Source organism: Ziziphus jujuba, chromosome 7 (assembly GCF_031755915.1).
Source record: "Ziziphus jujuba cultivar Dongzao chromosome 7, ASM3175591v1".
NCBI lineage: Eukaryota > Viridiplantae > Streptophyta > Magnoliopsida > Rosales > Rhamnaceae > Ziziphus > Ziziphus jujuba.
Genome location: NC_083385.1, coordinates 26,941,248 through 26,959,190, shown reverse-complemented (window position 1 = coordinate 26,959,190; position 17,943 = coordinate 26,941,248). Strand labels below are relative to the sequence as shown.

General features: G+C 32.9%; 1 pseudogene; it reads left to right on the top strand.

Annotated features, from left to right (window-relative positions):
- Positions 1 to 1,108: 1,108 nt before the first annotated feature.
- LOC107425611 (protein WHAT'S THIS FACTOR 1 homolog, chloroplastic-like) lies at positions 1,109 to 5,751 on the top strand (annotated as a pseudogene).
- The last annotated feature ends 12,192 nt before the right edge of the window (positions 5,752 to 17,943 follow it).

The following is a 17,943-nucleotide window of genomic DNA, read 5'->3' as shown; positions in this document are numbered from 1 at the left end:
TATTTTTAATGTGTATTTTATGTGTTTTGTATAGTGAAAGCATTGGGATTCAATTACTTATCAAAATTAAACTTTGGGTTTTATTAATTGATTTCTTTTCTATCAACCTTTATATATATATATTGGAGTTATGTTATATGAATGGTCAGGTTTCAATACTGAATTTATGCAATTTTTTTTGTCGAATTTTTAATTGGATGAAAACAAAACTTGGGCAATATTATAAATTCCTTTTCAAATTGAATGGAGTGATTTAGAGGCTTTAATTTGGTCTGAAACCATATGAAATTGGTCTGAAACTGCTAAATAGAGACCCATAGCCCCTTGGTATAGGTATTGCTATTCCGATGAGATAAGGCCAAATTGGCATGTTGAAGCCACGTCAAGATGAAGAAATCTGGACCAATGGCACCAAAAAGCATGGCCAAAGGAGTGAGATACAATTGGATCAAGTTTCATCCATGACTCGTTTTGGACTAAAACCCAGGTTTGGGCATTGATTTTCGAATAACAAAACACAAAATTGGACTAAGGGTTTTGTTGCCCAAGAACAAATGAAGTCAATGCTTGGTTGAGTTGAAAATCAGGTGGTGTGACCAGTTTACAGTGAAACTAGGGTGAGCCATGACCCAGTTGGCTGAAGAAGACAAACCAAACGACTTGTCATTTAAGTGTTGTGTTATGTCATCTGCTGACATAGCAGTCGAATTTAAAAAAAAAAAAATCCCTTTTATTTTTTATTTTTTACTTATTTATCTTATATATGGTTTTATTTATTTATTTATTTTATGAAAAATTATCTCCATTTCCATCTTTTATATATATAAAAAAAGGCCCAAGGTCCAAATTAAATAATTTTTCAGTTAAATTTTTCATTGAAAGGTTTTATGCTATGTTTGACATAGTCATGAGGATTGGTTGGGTGTTGTCTGTCACAAGATTTGATATGTCCAAATTATGAATTGTCATGAGACTAAGTGCCTAGCTGGCATAGTGGTATAAAATTTTTAAGTATTCACCCGTCGTGAGACTTAATTTGTCCATATAATGAAATTACCAATGTAATAGAAGTTGATATAGTAAATGGAATTTTATGTAATCACTAATAATGAGGTATAATTTGTTCAATTAATATGTGTCAACTTAGAGTTGGCATAGTAAGTAGGATGTCTAAGCACTTGTCCATCGCAAGACTTAGCTTACATACTTCATGAAATTAACAATGTAATCATTCTCTTCCCTTTATGAACCAAAATCCATACAGGTGATTAGGGTACCTTGTCGTTGGTTTAATTACTTGGTAGGATGCTTGGAATGGCAGTGAAAATTGATTAAATAGCATGAATAAGAGTCATCATGTTGGTTACTTAGTTCAATGCATTTGATTGTGGTGATTTGGTTGATTGTCCCTGATCCGTGTATGGGTATCCTTTATGCTACGAGGGCCTTAGCGATATTATGTATTCTGATTTGATTGAGGGGGATGAGAAGATAGCATTTGCATAGTATTTATGATGTATTGCATTCTTATTATTTGACATTTCATAGCTGGTAGCACTCCTAATACTCTGCCCATGAATACCATAATAAAATAGAATAAACTAATTATCAGAAGCTGAGAAAGATTCTAAAAAAATGTTTGATCCTTGTAAAGCTAGATTTAGCTTTATATTTTAATCTAGGGGAGATACCAAATATTTATAATGCTGTCGAGGTTAAATGTTGTATAAGAACTTCAGGCATTTATTTAAGTACTATGTGATAGTCATGCAAAATCACATGCATGATTCTATATTTTTGGGTATTATGTTCTATGAATACTATTCATAACCTTTTTGAGATTAGTGGGAAATTTATCAATTTTAATGGATTAAGAAACACCACTATTTGAGTTTATTCAAACCTATTGTCTATGATGGAGTTAGTGGTTTGAATGAGCTTATCTTGAAATTTTCCCCTTATTATATCAGTTTCATGGACCTTGATAAGGATTTTGGTAAGGAGTATCTCTTGCCATAATGAGGAGCTTTTTGTCTCGTTTAACAATAGTGGTTCAAGCCTCATTACATTAAGAAGTTTGGATGTATATTAAAGGAGTTAACCACTATTCTTTTCAATGAGTGGATGATATTGAGCTGAACAAGCTTAAGCCTTTTGTTATGGTGACTAATTAAAAGTACAAATTCAAGAGGGTTTCTATAATAATGGAAAATATCTAAATCCTAATGACAATAAGGGCTTGTTGCCAAGTTTTTATTGACACAAAAGATGGTTTGCCATCAGTAAGTGGAAAGAAAGAATCCTTTCTTGAGTGGTATGAAAGAATCCTTTCCTGAATGGTGTAACTTTGGCTACAATTTGCACAATTGTTGGAAATTGATGGCTTAACAAAAGACAACAAGGAATGTTAAGCCAATAAATGCTTGTGTTAAACTCCCTTGTTTTGTTATTGTTATTCTTGTAGTTGCACTATATGTGCCAGAATTAGTAGTAATTCTTTAAGTTATAGCACTGATGTCTATGTTTTAGTTACACCACCTATTTTAAGAGACTAAATATTTTATTATCTATAATTATGACTTCTTTTGTTGTTGATATGCTGTGTTTGTTTATGAGAAGTTAGATTCATTGGTTACTTTTAAAGGAGTTCGAGGTGAAGATAAAGCTTTAAAAGAATAAGAAGTTGATGGCCGTGATGTAGATGGTGAAAACTATGATAGATGTGACATGACTAAATGGAACCCAGCACCATTCGCAATTTATTTAAATGAGTGCGACACTGATGCATAGTTTACAATACTTGGCACTCCTTAGCAAATGGCATAATTGAAAGGAGGAACTGCACTTTGATGGATATAATGCAGTGTGTGTTGGCAACTTTTAATTTGCCAATTTTTTTGTGGGTGACAAGTTATGCCTAGTTTATACATTTTCTTGTGTATGAGGTTGTAAAGCTAAGGTTATGATGTATAATTTGATATCAAGGAGTTGAACCCTAAAACTTTTTAATGGTTATTTTGTCAGTTCTTTTAAAGGATCTAAGGTTTCCAAATTTTATTGTCCATCTCACACCATCATGATCATTAAGCCAAACATGCTATTTATTTTGAGGATGCTTAAGTTTTGGTGAGATAAGTGTCCAAAGGAGCTTGTTTTTCATTAGAAGAAAGTGTATTTATTCATACTGTTGATGTTTTTGCCAGAGATACTATTGATGTTCCTGTAAGAGATACTGTTGATATGATAGTTGTGCAAGTATTACTCAATCAGGACTGAAACTATTGGGATAGAATGAGATATTTTCACTGTAGCTATTGTTAATGTGTGCCTTTTGATAGAGGATTTGAAGATTCATTATACCTAATAACTATGTAGTTTATCTGCAAAAACATGGATTTCATATAAGTGATGAGTTGTAACCATTCATTTATAAGGAAGCCATAAGTAGTTTAGTGTCTAACTTTTGGTTGGATGCAAGAGAAGATGATACAACATCCATAATATCGAATGATGTATAGGTTTTGGTTGAGTTACCTAAAAGTAGCAAACCTTTTAAGTGCAAATGGTCTTTAAGACCAAAAGAAAAACTCCAATGCTTAAATGGATAGATATAAAGCTAGATTTCTTATTGAAGGATTTATCTAGAAGAAGGAAACTGACTATAAATAGACGTGTTCTCATATATCTACAAAGGATTCTTTTAAAATCATTATGGCAAATATGGTTGCGTAGATAAATATTAGAATTGCCTCTCTAAATGAAGATTTGTATTTTGATGTGTATATACATATACACACATATATATATATATATATATGTATATACATGGTCTAACTAGTTGGCTTCTAAGTAGTGGAGAATGAGAATTTGTTTCATAAGCTTAAAAAGTATATTTATGATCTTAAGTAAGCCTAGTGGCAGTGGTATCTTAATTTTTGATGAAGATGTCACCTAGAATGGTTTTAAGGAGAATCTTGTTGACATGTGCATATATTTGAGGGTCAGTGAGAGCAATTTAATATTTATAGTATTATGTGTTGAAGACACATTGTTGACTTTTGTTGATACTAACCTATTGACTAAGACAAAACTATTGTTGTGTAGCCATTTTGATATGAAGGATCTTAAGGCTGTGTTTGTTCCATTGGATTGGACAGGTCAGGACAAGATTGTGTCCCAGTCTGGTGTTTAGTAACGCAATTTTAAGAACGGGATAAGTTGTCTCAAAAAGTGATTCTGTCCCACCCATTTAAGATTAATCAGACTTGTCTTTCCCCTAGGTTCACTTTTATCCCAAATTCGCAAAAGCTCTCCTCTCTCTTACTAGTGTCTCTTGCTGAAGCAGCTCTTCACCGGATCATGTCAACAATCGAAGCAACTTTCTTCCCCAGTGAATGATCGTGTCTCTTGCTGGACGTCTACTTTTCTTTGAGGAAAAAATGCGGCCTATTAGTATAATTCTTACTCCTACCCTCCATCTCTGCATCTCTGCATCTTTTCCATCCGGTTCTTGACCTTCTTGACGGCTTGTCTTCTTTAGAACTACTCTGTTCAGACCATCCTAAACCTTAACCCTAACCTTCCTAACATTCAAAGCTCCTTTCCTAAACCTTGATCCCAATGTCAGCCCTATCCTTTACTAGTATTGGCTCCCCTTCTTTGCTTCTTCATTCTTCGCCTCATTTCTCATCACTAAAGCCCCCAAGAAATTCAAAAAGAAGCACAAGAAGAATGAGAGCCCCATAACCAAGCTCGTCTAGTTTGAGCCTAATTGAATTCTGCCATTGGAATGCATCATCTAGCCAATGCCTTCTTTTGGTTCCGCACCAAGTCCAAAGACTTCATCTCCAAGCAGCCGAACACATCATCCTTCTCGACGAAGTAGGAAAGCTCCACTGCGAGCTTAGATTCCCTCACAGCTGCAAGATTGCTCGCTCCATCCAATGCCACCCTTTGATCTTTGAGACATACTGCCACACCGATGGCAAATGTGGTTCGGCTTCATGGATTTCATGGAGGAATTGCTTGAAGAGAAATAAGCTATAATGGACTCCATGGAATTGGATAGGGTCAACAAGGTGCACAATTTGCTAATGATGTCTTCTCAAAAGTGGATTTTGTTGAGCGAGATTCATCATTGCCGGTTGTTGTTTGGAATTCCCAATGATTTCAGGGTTCGATTTGCAAAATACCCAAATTGGTTTCGGATTGTCGTTGATGGTGATGGGAGGAGGGTGCTTGCTATTAGTTTTCTTGAGAGGGAATTCATGGTTGATGAGGAAATGGCCAAAAGGGCTTTAAAATTTTCAATGAAACATGGTAAGAATTTGGATTTGGATGAAGACAAGCCAAGGAAATTGAACCTGTTGAACATGCTTCTATTGGTTTTGCCATATTTGGAAGGATCAAAGTTGAATTTTTGGACATTGGAAATAAAGAAATATAGAGTGGGAGTGCTGCATGAGTTCCTGAGCTTGACATTGGAGAAGAAGGCTTCTATGCACCACATGGTGGAGTTCAAGGAGGAGTTTAGTTTGACCAAGCATACTTACCAGACGCTATTGAAGCAGCCTAGACATTTTATCTGGCAGGGACAGAGATGAACTGGGTTGTGTTCTTGAAAGATGCATATGATGAAAATGGGTTTTTGATAAATAAGGAACCCCAGGTGGTCTTAATGAGAAATTGTATAGGTATGTTAAAATGCAAGAAATGGAAACTGATTCTCTTGTAACTGGGGGCAGCAAATAATTGATGCTTGAACCTTTCTTGAGGAGTAGCAGTCTTAGGATCACTAAAGCCAGAATATATAGAAATTGCTTCTGTGCATAAGTTAGTTGCCAAATATGAGTAGACTGCAGGGTTTCATTCCATTTATTAACCTTTTTTGTTGAGGGGTTTAATTTGTATTATCATTTAGAATCTTCCGATTTTTACATCTTAGTGATTTACTATATTATAATTTTATTTTATTTGGTTTTGAAAATAATATATTAACCTAATTTATGGGTGTAAAAAAAAATACAATTGTCTTATAAATATTATTAATTTATTTTTATCTTTAATTAATTGTTATTTATGAAATACTATTTTATAATTTAATTTTAATTTATTTCTGAAATTATATATTAATATAATTTATGGGTGTAAAAAAAAAATTAAAATTTTATATGTAAATATAAATATATATATATATATATATATTTACAACTTCAATATAAATTTATGACTTTAATTAAATATAACATTTTTATTGTAAATATAAATATAATTTTTATATTTTTCATTTTTAAAAAAATAATTTTTTTTTAAAGTAGTCCAATCCAGTTCGATCCCGCATCAAACATGGAATAAGTAATCAACCATTCAATCTAGAGCTATGCCAAATAGATAATTGCACTATTTTATCCTATTCGATCCTATCCGATCCGAAACTGTCCTGTCTGATCCTGTCCGATCCGGACCTATCCTGTATATCAAACGCAACATAAAGAAGTTTCATTACTATTAGAAATAAAGATTCTTTGAGACAAGGCTAATTGTGTATAGCATAGTTAAGTTGTAATATGCACAATATTCTCCTAATATAGTATCGGTGGTAAAGTGATAAACTATCTAGGGATCTGTGTCATAGAATAAGAGAGTGATAAAAGGAACAAATAAGAATAGTCCAATATTCTTTTTGCATTTAGCAGTTTGTTGTTCACTCAAGATTGCACAATATTGGATATTGTTATGTTGTGGGCGTGTTATAGTAAATGCTTGAGTAGTCTCGATTATGTGTACTATGAAACGACCATCTTTGTTTTGAAATTAGTGCACCACTGCTTTGATGTAGTGTGTTATTTGAGCTGATTATAATGGCTATATATATAAATGTTTAAACTTGTAACATCGGGAATGTTACTTATCATGGTAGTAGAAGTTATTTTATTAATTAGTATTGGATAAACACTTAAAGCTTCATTTATTGTAGAGGCAGAGTACATGGTGTGTTTTGAGACTATGATACATGGTTTTGGATGCACTTTTGTTATATGGCCTATAATGTTGTTTTATGGTAATTCTACAACTGTACCATTTTAAAGAGAGTCTCATTTTGTTGTATACATGCCTATAACAACATATTAGTAGACCCACTAACAAAAGCTAGCATATAAACTTATTTGAGGAGCATACGTCCATGTATGGGTGTGGAGTAGTTAAAACCATTTTGGCTTAGTGGGAGTTTTGTAATCTGCAATAATGTCCATGTTATATATTGTATATTATTAAGTATTGCCTTATGAGCAATATGTGTATGTGTGCGGATCATTATTTATATATATGAGATCTCTATTGCATATGTTGTTGCTTTTTATGCTTGCAGGCCCTTTTAAGACTTTAGTCTCTATGTATATATGTACGTTAATCCGCAGGTACCATATTGAGTTCCGACTACCTAGTTTGAATATGTTGTTGTATCATGTCAGTATGCAATATTCTTGAATGAAATGGTATCGTGTGTTGAGGGATTGCATGTGCTAAGGTAAATCTCTATTACCTGGATTGAGTTTATGACATGCAAAGTGCTCAGTTGAAATGGTATATAGTTTTAGAAGATTTACTTAGAGAATTTCTACTACCTAGTCTGGTATATTTTTATGCCATATCGGCATGATATATACTTAGATGAAATGGTATTTTGATTTAGAAGATTCTATAGTAAATAAGTTTCTTATTATTTGTGATGATTATGTAGTCCAAGTGGGAGACTATTAGATATTTTTTGTATGGACTAGCAATAATCATGTTACTCACTTACAAGACTGGTTTTCCAATAATGAGATTGACTTGTTTATTAACCTTTTTAGTAGAGTCCTCGGGTACATACTCTATGTAATACTTTAATTGACCCATTGGACTGAAGAACTTGTTCTTTCTAAAAGCCTAATTGGCTTATTATCATTATTATTATTATTATTATTATTATTATTATTATTGTTAATTATATATATAGATAATTGCTGAATAAGTTACATGTGAATTAGTATGATACATTACGATAGTGAAAATTAGGGCTTGAGTAATCTACGAGTGCCTGTTTGGTGAAAACTTGAAACAGAAAGGTTAGAGAGTAGTGTATCCATTAGAACTGCTCCTGGTTATTTGTTATCTATTTTGCAGGTTAAAAAATTCCATGATTATTCGATGGTTGCGTATAAAAGGTTAGTAATTTAATTAAATATGGTCCTATAATTGTGCATGTAAATCTTGGGAATATATTGCTGTAATAGATACATGTTTATTTTTTTATCTTATGGTGGCACTAACACTCACATGTCACGAAGAGCATCAAACTCATGTGTTTGTTTGGTTTAAGCATTTCCTTTTAATGACCCTTTTGAATAAAAAATAAAAAGTAAAAGAATATGAAAAATTATTTTAGAAATCTTATTCAACGGTATTATTACTGTGACCCTTATCTTTTATCCTATGCTTAACTAACTTTTTGTCTGTGCATTATCATTGAGCTTTGATTAACTGTTAAGATACTACAGTTAAAATAAGGTTAGAATTTTTGCTTCTGCTCAAAGTTTGGAATTTTCTATTAATTAAGTTCACATTTTCCTTCGCTTGCCTTTTTATTATTATTATTTTTTGTTTTTAAAAAAAACCTTGACCTAACTGAGTTCACTAGGCAAGAAAGGAAATGATCTTTCCTTATTTATTTCTATGGGAAATAAATTCATAAGAAAGGGTATAGTGCATGTTATCATTGAATATTAGCCTAATAAATATAGAAAATCTAGAGGGTGTCGCAATGCTTGCTGTATCTACCGCTGGGTGTTAAGACTATTGAAGTTATGCTCTTAGAGCAAACTAATACATTGATTAGGAGCCTTAATTAATACTAGGCCGTAGAGTTACCAAACTAGCTCATTAAATGACAAAGCTCATTGAACTGGCTATTAAGATACAAGAAAGAGCTCATTAATTGGGCCAATGTATTATAAAACCATAGGAGTCTAGAGTTAGCAATCTATAAATATACTGCCTTCTAGCATCCAGTTACATAAGATTTTACATATTATGTTATAATGATTAAGAATCTTAGCAAGGAAATCAAACACCTTGAGAGAAAAATAGAAATTATGAGGTTTTGGTGTGTTTTTCAGATTAACATTCTTTTTTCTTTTGTGATTAGGTGTGTCCCCACATAGATCTATTACACAGAAAATAGTTTGGAAGGTTATGTGGATTTAAGTAGATATTTTCTACATAAACACGGGTTAGTAATGGGTGATGTAAATATATCCATCACATACTTAATTTAATTGTAGGATTATTGGCTTCCATTGTATGATTCCAACAATCAATATCAAAGCACTAGTTGAATCAGTGTGTGATAGAATGTGCCCATATTTTGTTTCCATGTATATATAATGTTTATTAGATATATGACACTTAGGGTTCTAATATTTATGTTATTTATAATTTTAGTATTATGAATGAATGATTGATTTTTGGCCTTATTCCATGGTAAATCTTTGCTTGTATTTTTTTTTCTTTTGATGTAACAAGGAGGTTAATCATAAGATTAGGTTTCCTCTTTTATTTATTTATTTATTTATTTTTTGACAATTTTATTTATTTATTTTATAATAACATCAAATTTTTGGGAAAATATATGTAAAATACCGAAAGGAAAATATGCAGTTGTCACTATTCATCAATTTTTGGGACCTTCTAAACATTGGTTTGAGATACAACCACCATGGACAGATAATACATAGAAAGATGAAATCAACAAGCATTGGAACTTCAACAGAAGCCACAAGACACGCCCGCACATGCCACTGAAAGCTGTTGTAAGTGGATCTCACTTGTCTGTCTTCTTTGGTCGCATGAGGGCTGTGGATGTTTTGATTGGGTTGATTTTTGGTGGATAACTTCCCCTGCTGATGGACTACTTGCCTGTAAAATTTCAAGGTGATTGGATTTTTAAATGGCCACCAGTGATTTTTTTAGTGCTCATATTTAATAAGGACAAGCTAGGATTTTGTGGATTTGGGCTTAAAATCCTAGAAAACCAGTTCTAGTTTGTCCCGTAGACTATGGATTTATAAAATATGGATAAAGGAAGAGGAACAGGCCAAAAAATCAAGTTGGGCTTTGTGGCCTTAATTGAGCATGTAATTTTTCTTTTTAGGAAACCATGAATTAAGGGCCTATTTATTATTCGGTGTTTTTTTTTAATTTTTTTATAATTGTTTAAATTATATGGATATAGCATATTTATATGTACCTGTATGCTATATAGAATAAGTGGTGCCATATTATTGCATCATATAATATATATATATATATATGTGTGTGTGTGCATAATAATATATGTTTTATATCAATATTATATTGCTAAATAAATTTAAATATTTAATGGATGAAGATTAAAATTAATTTAATTAATTTAAAATTTATGGGCTCCATTAAGGATCAATAATAAAATAGTTATGTGATGCCCCAACGAATAAACATAATTAGATTTTATTTGATTGGATCTAAATTAATTTCAAAATCTTAATTAAGTTGTACGGCTCAATGTTGATTAGGAGAATTTTAAAATTAAATTAATAGTCAATAAATCAATTTTTAATAATATTAATACTCCCCCTAATGAGGCTTTGTCAATATTATTAAAAGCCCAAAAAGTATTGGAATAGTGGTAATTTTTCTAAAATCAATTTTGAGTGGCATATTTTAGTGTTATCTAAGAATGCTCTATCTAAGGGGTAGGTTTTTAAAGAGTTTGAGACCCACCTCACATTTTCTAGGAGCTGACTTAGTAGGATATTATATGTATCATATTCAAAATGGTAGATTTTATCAAAATTAATTTTAAGTGGTAGATGTTAGTGTTATCTAAAAAGACTGTGTTTAAGAAGGTAAATTTTTAAGGAGTCTGAGATCTACTTCACCTTTCATGGGAGCTGACTTAGTAGGACACTATACATAATATGTTCAAAGTTTAGTTTATTATAAATGTCTTACCCCGCATAAGTATTTGTAATAAAAACTAAATTATTGTTACAATAAATATAAAAAATAAGTAGTAAAGGGTTCTGCATATTTATATATTTGTTGTGAATAGTACATGTTAATATATATTTATTTTTTTTTTCTTCAGAAAATGTCAACAACTTATAAATGGAAGTGATATGAGTAATGGAAAACCAATCCTTTTATTATCCTGGGGTTTGAGAGAATTAAGTTTATCCTACCAACCACAAAGTCCCAAAAACCTGCTGCTCATACATCTAAGAAAACTAAGACAAGATATGCAGAATTATAACGGGTGAATACTATAGTTGACTGTTACATTATTGCTAGAGTTGCTGGCCATCTGCAGAAACAAATATCCAACAACGAAGATGCATTCGAAAGATCAAGATTCTGGATAGAATGTTTGCTAAAAGTAATAGTGCTACTAGACAAGCAGCAATAAGGGCACTAATATACTCTTGTATGACTAGAGAAAGTGTCCAGGAACATTGTTTCATGATGATGGGACACTTTAGTCGTGCAAAAATGATGGGGCTAAACTGGATGAAGAGGTGCAGGTCAACATCATTTTGGAATCCCTGCTTAATAACTTCAATTAGTTCAAGCTAAACTATAATATCTAATATGAAGCTTTTTGATATTGATATCATGCACCAGCTTGAGAGTGCAAAAAAGACTCTCATGAAGACAGCAAGTGCATATCATGCTAAAGGTTCTTCTAAACCTAAGAGCAACCTAAAGATGGAAAGAAGAACAAAAAGGTAGAAATGAGCAATTTCAATTGCCAAACCAATTGTAGTGAAAAAGCTAAAAGGCAAGTGCTTCAAGTGTGGTCAAAAGAATCACTGGAAAAATGATTGCCTTAAATCATGTATGGGTATTTTATATGTAGTTAAGGCTTATTTAGTAGAGATTTATAATGACAAATGAATCATTGATTTAGGAACCACTAACCATGTTTATTATTCTTTGCAGTAGTTTAAATAAAGCAACCCATTCAGTAAAGGACAAAGAAGGCTGAAGTTAGGAAACTGGGAGCATGTCTTTGTGATAACAATAGGATTAGTGGAGTTACTTTTAATAATAAAATTATGTTTTCAAACTGTTTATTTGTTACAAATTTTAAAAGGAATTTGTTTGTATTAGTTGTTTATTTAAATATGGTTAGATAGTGTAATTTGTTTCCTTAAGTTGAGAGTAATGGTACTTTTATTTGTTTCGGAGAATTCATGAATGATCTTTATTTTTTAACTCCTTTTTCTTATATTTTTAATGCCACTGAAAATATAGATCATAAGCAACTTCCTTTATCTAAGATAGAAAAATGTTGAATGAAACCTATTTTTGGCACTTTCGATTAGGTCATATTAACTTTACTAGGATTCATAGTTTGGTTAAAAGTGGAATTTTAAATTCTTCGATCTTTGAACCTATACTAGTATGTAAATCTTGTTTGGAAGATAAGATGATAAAGAGGTCCTTCAAGGCCAAATAAAATCATGTCACTATGCATTAGAATTGGTGCATGTTGATGTATATGGACCAATGAGCATTCAAGCTAGAGGCAAATTTAAGTATTTCATCAATTTTACTGATGACTGCTCAATATATTGTTATGTTTACCTAATGTGCCATTAAGCTAAAGCTTTTGATAAATTTCAAGAGTATAAGGCTGAGGTAGAAAAGCAATTACGTGTCCATATTAAATAACTTCAATCTGACCAAGGCATTGAATATCTATCCAGTGAATTCAAGTCTCTCTTGGCTCAAAAGAGGATAGTTTCTCAATTTCTATATGCTAGACCACCCCAGTAAAATGGAGTTACTAAAAGGAAAAATAGAACTTTTTTAGACGTGATAAGGTTGATGCTTAGATATTCATCTTTACTTGAATTGTTCAGTGAACATACTTTAGAAACAATTATATACCTACTGAATTCGGTTCCATAAAAATCTATTTCAAAGGCACCCACAAAACTATAGAAAGAGCACAAACCTAGTTTAAATTATATTCACATTTAGGGTGCCACATCACATATCTTAGTATAGAAACCAAAAAAAGTGGAATTTCGTATGGAAATGTATATATTTAAAGGCCACCCTAAAGGAATGATAGGTGGAGTCTTTTATAATTCAAGGGAAAAGAAAATGATTGTTAATTCTCATGCCACTTTTTTAGAAGAGGATTATATGATGAATTTTAAACCTAAGAATAAAGTGATTCTTGAATAGTTTGACTAAGTTTGAGACCCATTTGAAACTCTTGAGCCTCCACCCCTGTTCCTTATGTATGTTCAAAGAGGGGAAAATGTATTAGAAATTCTCGGAGGTGAATAAGCATAAGAACCAGTTCAAGAACAAAAAGATGATAGTGAAAAGATTGGTGATCTACCACAACCACTAAACTTGGATCCTTCTGAACATGTACAACAGCATGTATGTTTCGTTAGGTGATTGATACATACACTAGTGTAGCAAACTTATAGTGAGAAAGTGATGTGCAAGAGTGGAAAAAAGGCCATGGATCCTGAGATGGAAACTATGGATTCTAACTTAGTTTGATATGTTATAAAAGCACTAGAAGTGGCAAAACCCATTGGGTGCTAATAGATCTACAAGAGAAATAGAGGACCAGATAGGAAGGTAGAAATTTTCAAAGTTAGATAGGTGGCAAAAGGTTATATCCAAAAAGATGATATAGATTATGATGAAACCTTTTCGCTAATAACCATGCTTAAATCTGTTTGGGTTCTCTTAGCTATATTAACAACTCTCGGTTATGAGATTTGACAAATGGATATCAAAACAGCTTTTCTAAATGGTGAGCTAGAAGAGGACCTCTATATGGAGCAACTAGAAGGGTTTATAGCAAAATGCCAAGAACACATGGCATGCAAGTTGCCTACGTCAATTTATGGACTTAAACAAGCATCCAGATCATGGAATATTAGGTTTGGTCATGCCATACAAATTTTAGTTTTGAGAAAATTTCTAACGAATCGTGTGTGTGCAAAAGGATTCAAGGTTTAGTAATAGTTTTTCTAGTCCTTTATGTAGATAGTATCATTCTAATTGGAAATGATGTGAAGGTGTTACCAGGCATAAATAGTTACTTGGAAAAACAATTTGACATGAAGGACTTGCACGAAGCTAATTATGTTCTAGGATCAAAATTTTATGAAACAAGAAGAAGAAGATGTTAGCTCTATCTCAAGCTTCCTACATTGACAAAATTGTGGTAAGATAGGCTTGGAGACTTTTAAGACGGTATTCTTACCTTTCAGACATGGAATATATCTTTTTAAGGAGCTGTAAGAAAGCTAGGAAATCTGATCCCATAGAATCAGGAAATTAGAATTTGAATTAATAAGATATTTCCATTTTTGGTTTTGTCCTTTTTTCCTCTTTATTACTATTTCTGCTCCTTAATTCTAGGAACCTTGCCTTGCGCTCTATCCTATTTAAATACTGATATAATGCATTTATGATATACAATAAAAAAAGAGCAGTTTTTCTTCTCTCTATTTTTTCCTTCATGGTATCAGAGCGGGTTACTTCCTATATGAATAGTGCCGCCACATGAATAGTGCCATGCATGAATAGTGATACATGAACAGTGCATCTGATCTTGGGATTATCTATGTCGAACCAAAATCTGTGGAAGATGGCTTAACTGGTGCAACCAACAAGGACTTAGCAGCATTAGGGGAAAGCATCGTGAGTTTGAGTCTGAACTCTTCCATCTCATTCAATGGTTTGGAGGAGTCCTCTAATTTGCTCCAAGTGAATATCCACCATCTAAATGGAAAAAATTACATGGAATGGTTGCAAACCGTTCGTCTAATCTTGGAAGGCAAAGGGAAACGTGGATATTTGAGAGGAGAAGTGACAAAACCTATTGATGAAGATCCGGCTCTTAAGACCTGGAGATCAAAAAATTCTTTGATTATTACATGGTACCCGCAATTGGCAAGCCCTTCATGTTCCTGCCGATGGCTAAAGATGTTTGGGATGCATTCAGGGATACGTATTCTGACCTAGAGAATTCTTCATAGATTTTTAGTTTAAAATCCAAACTTTGGCATGTGAAACAAGGTGATCAAGATGTAACCTCCTACTACAATGAGTTAATGATCCTGTGGCAGGAGTTAGATCCCTGTTATGATGATATTTGGGAATGCACAAATGATAGTGTTCGGTTTATGAAATGACAGGAGAATGATCATGCTTTCATGTTCCTAGCAGGACTTAACAAGGAGTTAGATGAGGTGCGGGGCTGAATTTTAGGGAAAACTTCTCTACCAACAATTTATGAGGCCTTCTTAAAAGTTTGGAGAGAAGAAGCACAACAGAGTGTCATGCTTAACAAATCTGTTCCTATTACTACTACCTCGAAAGTAGAAAGTTCTACCGTTGTAACTCAACGATTTCAGGAAGAAGTAAAGAAGGATGGTAAGCGATCTAAACGGTTGTGGTGTGACCATTTCAAACGCCCGTGGAATACGCGGGAAACATGTTAAAAAATTCATGGCAAGCAAAACTAGATGAAGAAGTATGGTGGAGAGGGGCATGCCCTTTAGGATAGTGTCTCAAATCAAGAGCAGCAGTCTTTTTCAAGTTTGTTTCCTTTCAACAAAGAGCAAATAGACCAACTGTACAAAGTTCTCGAGTCTCCAAAAATTCCTTCTTGTTCATTAGCTTAAAAAGGTAATTACTTGAAAGCAACTTTCATTAATGTCAACTCCGATCACACCAGGATCATCGATTCAAGTGCAATCGATCATATGATAGGGTTGTCAAACCTTTTTTCTTCATATAGTCCTTGTGCATGTAACCAAAAATTTAAGATTGCATATGGCTCTCTTTCAGCCATTGTAGGAAAAGGTTCTATTGTAGTGTCTCCATCACTCACTCTTCATGATGTTCTTCACGTTCCCATACTTTCTTGTAATCTTTTGTATGTTAATAAGCTAGCCTGTGATCAAAATTGTCAAACTAATTTTTTCCTAACTCATTGTGTGTTCTAGGATTTGACTTTGGGGAGGATGATTTGCAATGCTAAACAGAGCGGAGGACTCTACTTCTTTGATGGTGGATCTGAATCAAGGGGACAATCTCAACCAATAAGTTCTTGCTTTAAATCTAATTCTGTTTCTAATAATAATATTATGTTATGACATTTAAGATTAGGTCACCCAAGTTTCAAATATTTAAAACATTTGTTTCCTAAGCTGTTTGGCTATAAAGACCCATCTTTGTTTCATTGTGAAATTTGTGAATTTGCAAAACACCACCGTACATCTTTTGCTTCACAACCATATAAACCATCAAAACCTTTCACTATTATTCACAGTGATGTTTAGGGTCCTAATAAGATAAGTACACCTTCTAACAAGAGATGGTTCATCACATTTATGGACGATCATACTCGACTTTGTTGGGTGTATTTATTGAAAGAAAAATCAGAGGCCGAACGAGTTTTTAAAAATTTTTGCAGTATGGTGCAAACTCAATTTCAGACTAACATACAAGTTTTCTAAAGTGATAATGGGAAAGAGTATTTTAACACGATCTTGGGAAATTTTTTTCTCAAAAAAAGAATAATTCATCACAATTCTTGCATCGATACACCTCAACAGAATGGTATTGTTGAAAGAAAAAATAAACATTTGTTGGAGGTGGCTCATGCATTACTTTTTTCAATTAAAGTTCCAAAATATTTGTGGGGAGAGGCTGTTTTAACTGCTGCATACTTAATAAACAAAATGCCCTCCAAAGTTTTACAATTTCAAACTCCTTTCCAAGTTTTCACAAATAGAATGCCCTCCAAAGTTTTACAATTTCAAACTCCTTTCTAAGTTTTCACAAATTGTTTTCCAACTGCTAGACTTTTTGCTGATCTACCTCTAAAAATATTTGGTTGTACAACTTTTGTTCATGAACATAGAAAACTTGAGCCTAGAGCTATAAAATGCATTTTCATTGGTTACTCCCCAACTTAGAAAGGCTATAAATGTTTTGACCTACTATTGAAATTTTTTTTTTTGTCACAATGGATGTCACATTTCTTGAAAAACAACCATTTTTTAAGGATATTCACCTTCAGAGGGAGAATTTTAAGGAAGATTCATTTGTTAACTTTGGCGATGTCTTTCTCTCACAAGATTTTAAGCTTAGTACCTCTGCACCTATAGCAAATGGCCAAGATTCATTCCTTAAAACTCCTCTCACTATGAGTGATGCTTCTCCTGAGTTTAGGCCTGCATTTGAAAATCAATTTGAAAATCAAAATTCTGAAAGACAACCTTTGGAAACTGAAAATAAGGGACAACCTACTATAATACCACAACATGATAATTCTGCTAAAACAACAGGTAATAGATTTTAGGAAGGTGATAGAACTTGGAAAGAGATTGTTTACCTGAAGAAGAATCATAGGAAAAGAAAAGATGAATTGAATTTACAGCATGGCCTTGATTTTGAACTGAGGACAAATTAACAATCTGAGTCTAATATAGGTAATTCAACAAATTAACAATCTGAGTTTGTTATAGACAATTCCCTTTCTCTTCCTAACAAACAGGTTGAGTCTTCTAATCTTGACATTCCTATAGCTCTTCGTAAAGGGGTTAGATCCTGTACTAGTCATCCGCTGTCTAAATTTGTGTCATACTCGAAATTGTCTTCATCTCTTATTGCTTTTACCTCTCAATTGTCTAGTGTAGAAATTCCTAACAGTGTAGAGGAGGCTATAAAAGTTCCAAAGTGGAAGGAAGCAGTGCTTGAAGAGATGAGAGCTCTTAAGAAAAGCAATACTTGGAGTGTTAAGGCATTACTAGTTGGGAAGACTACTATGGGCTATAAATGGGTCTTCACTGTGATGTACAACTCTGATGGTTC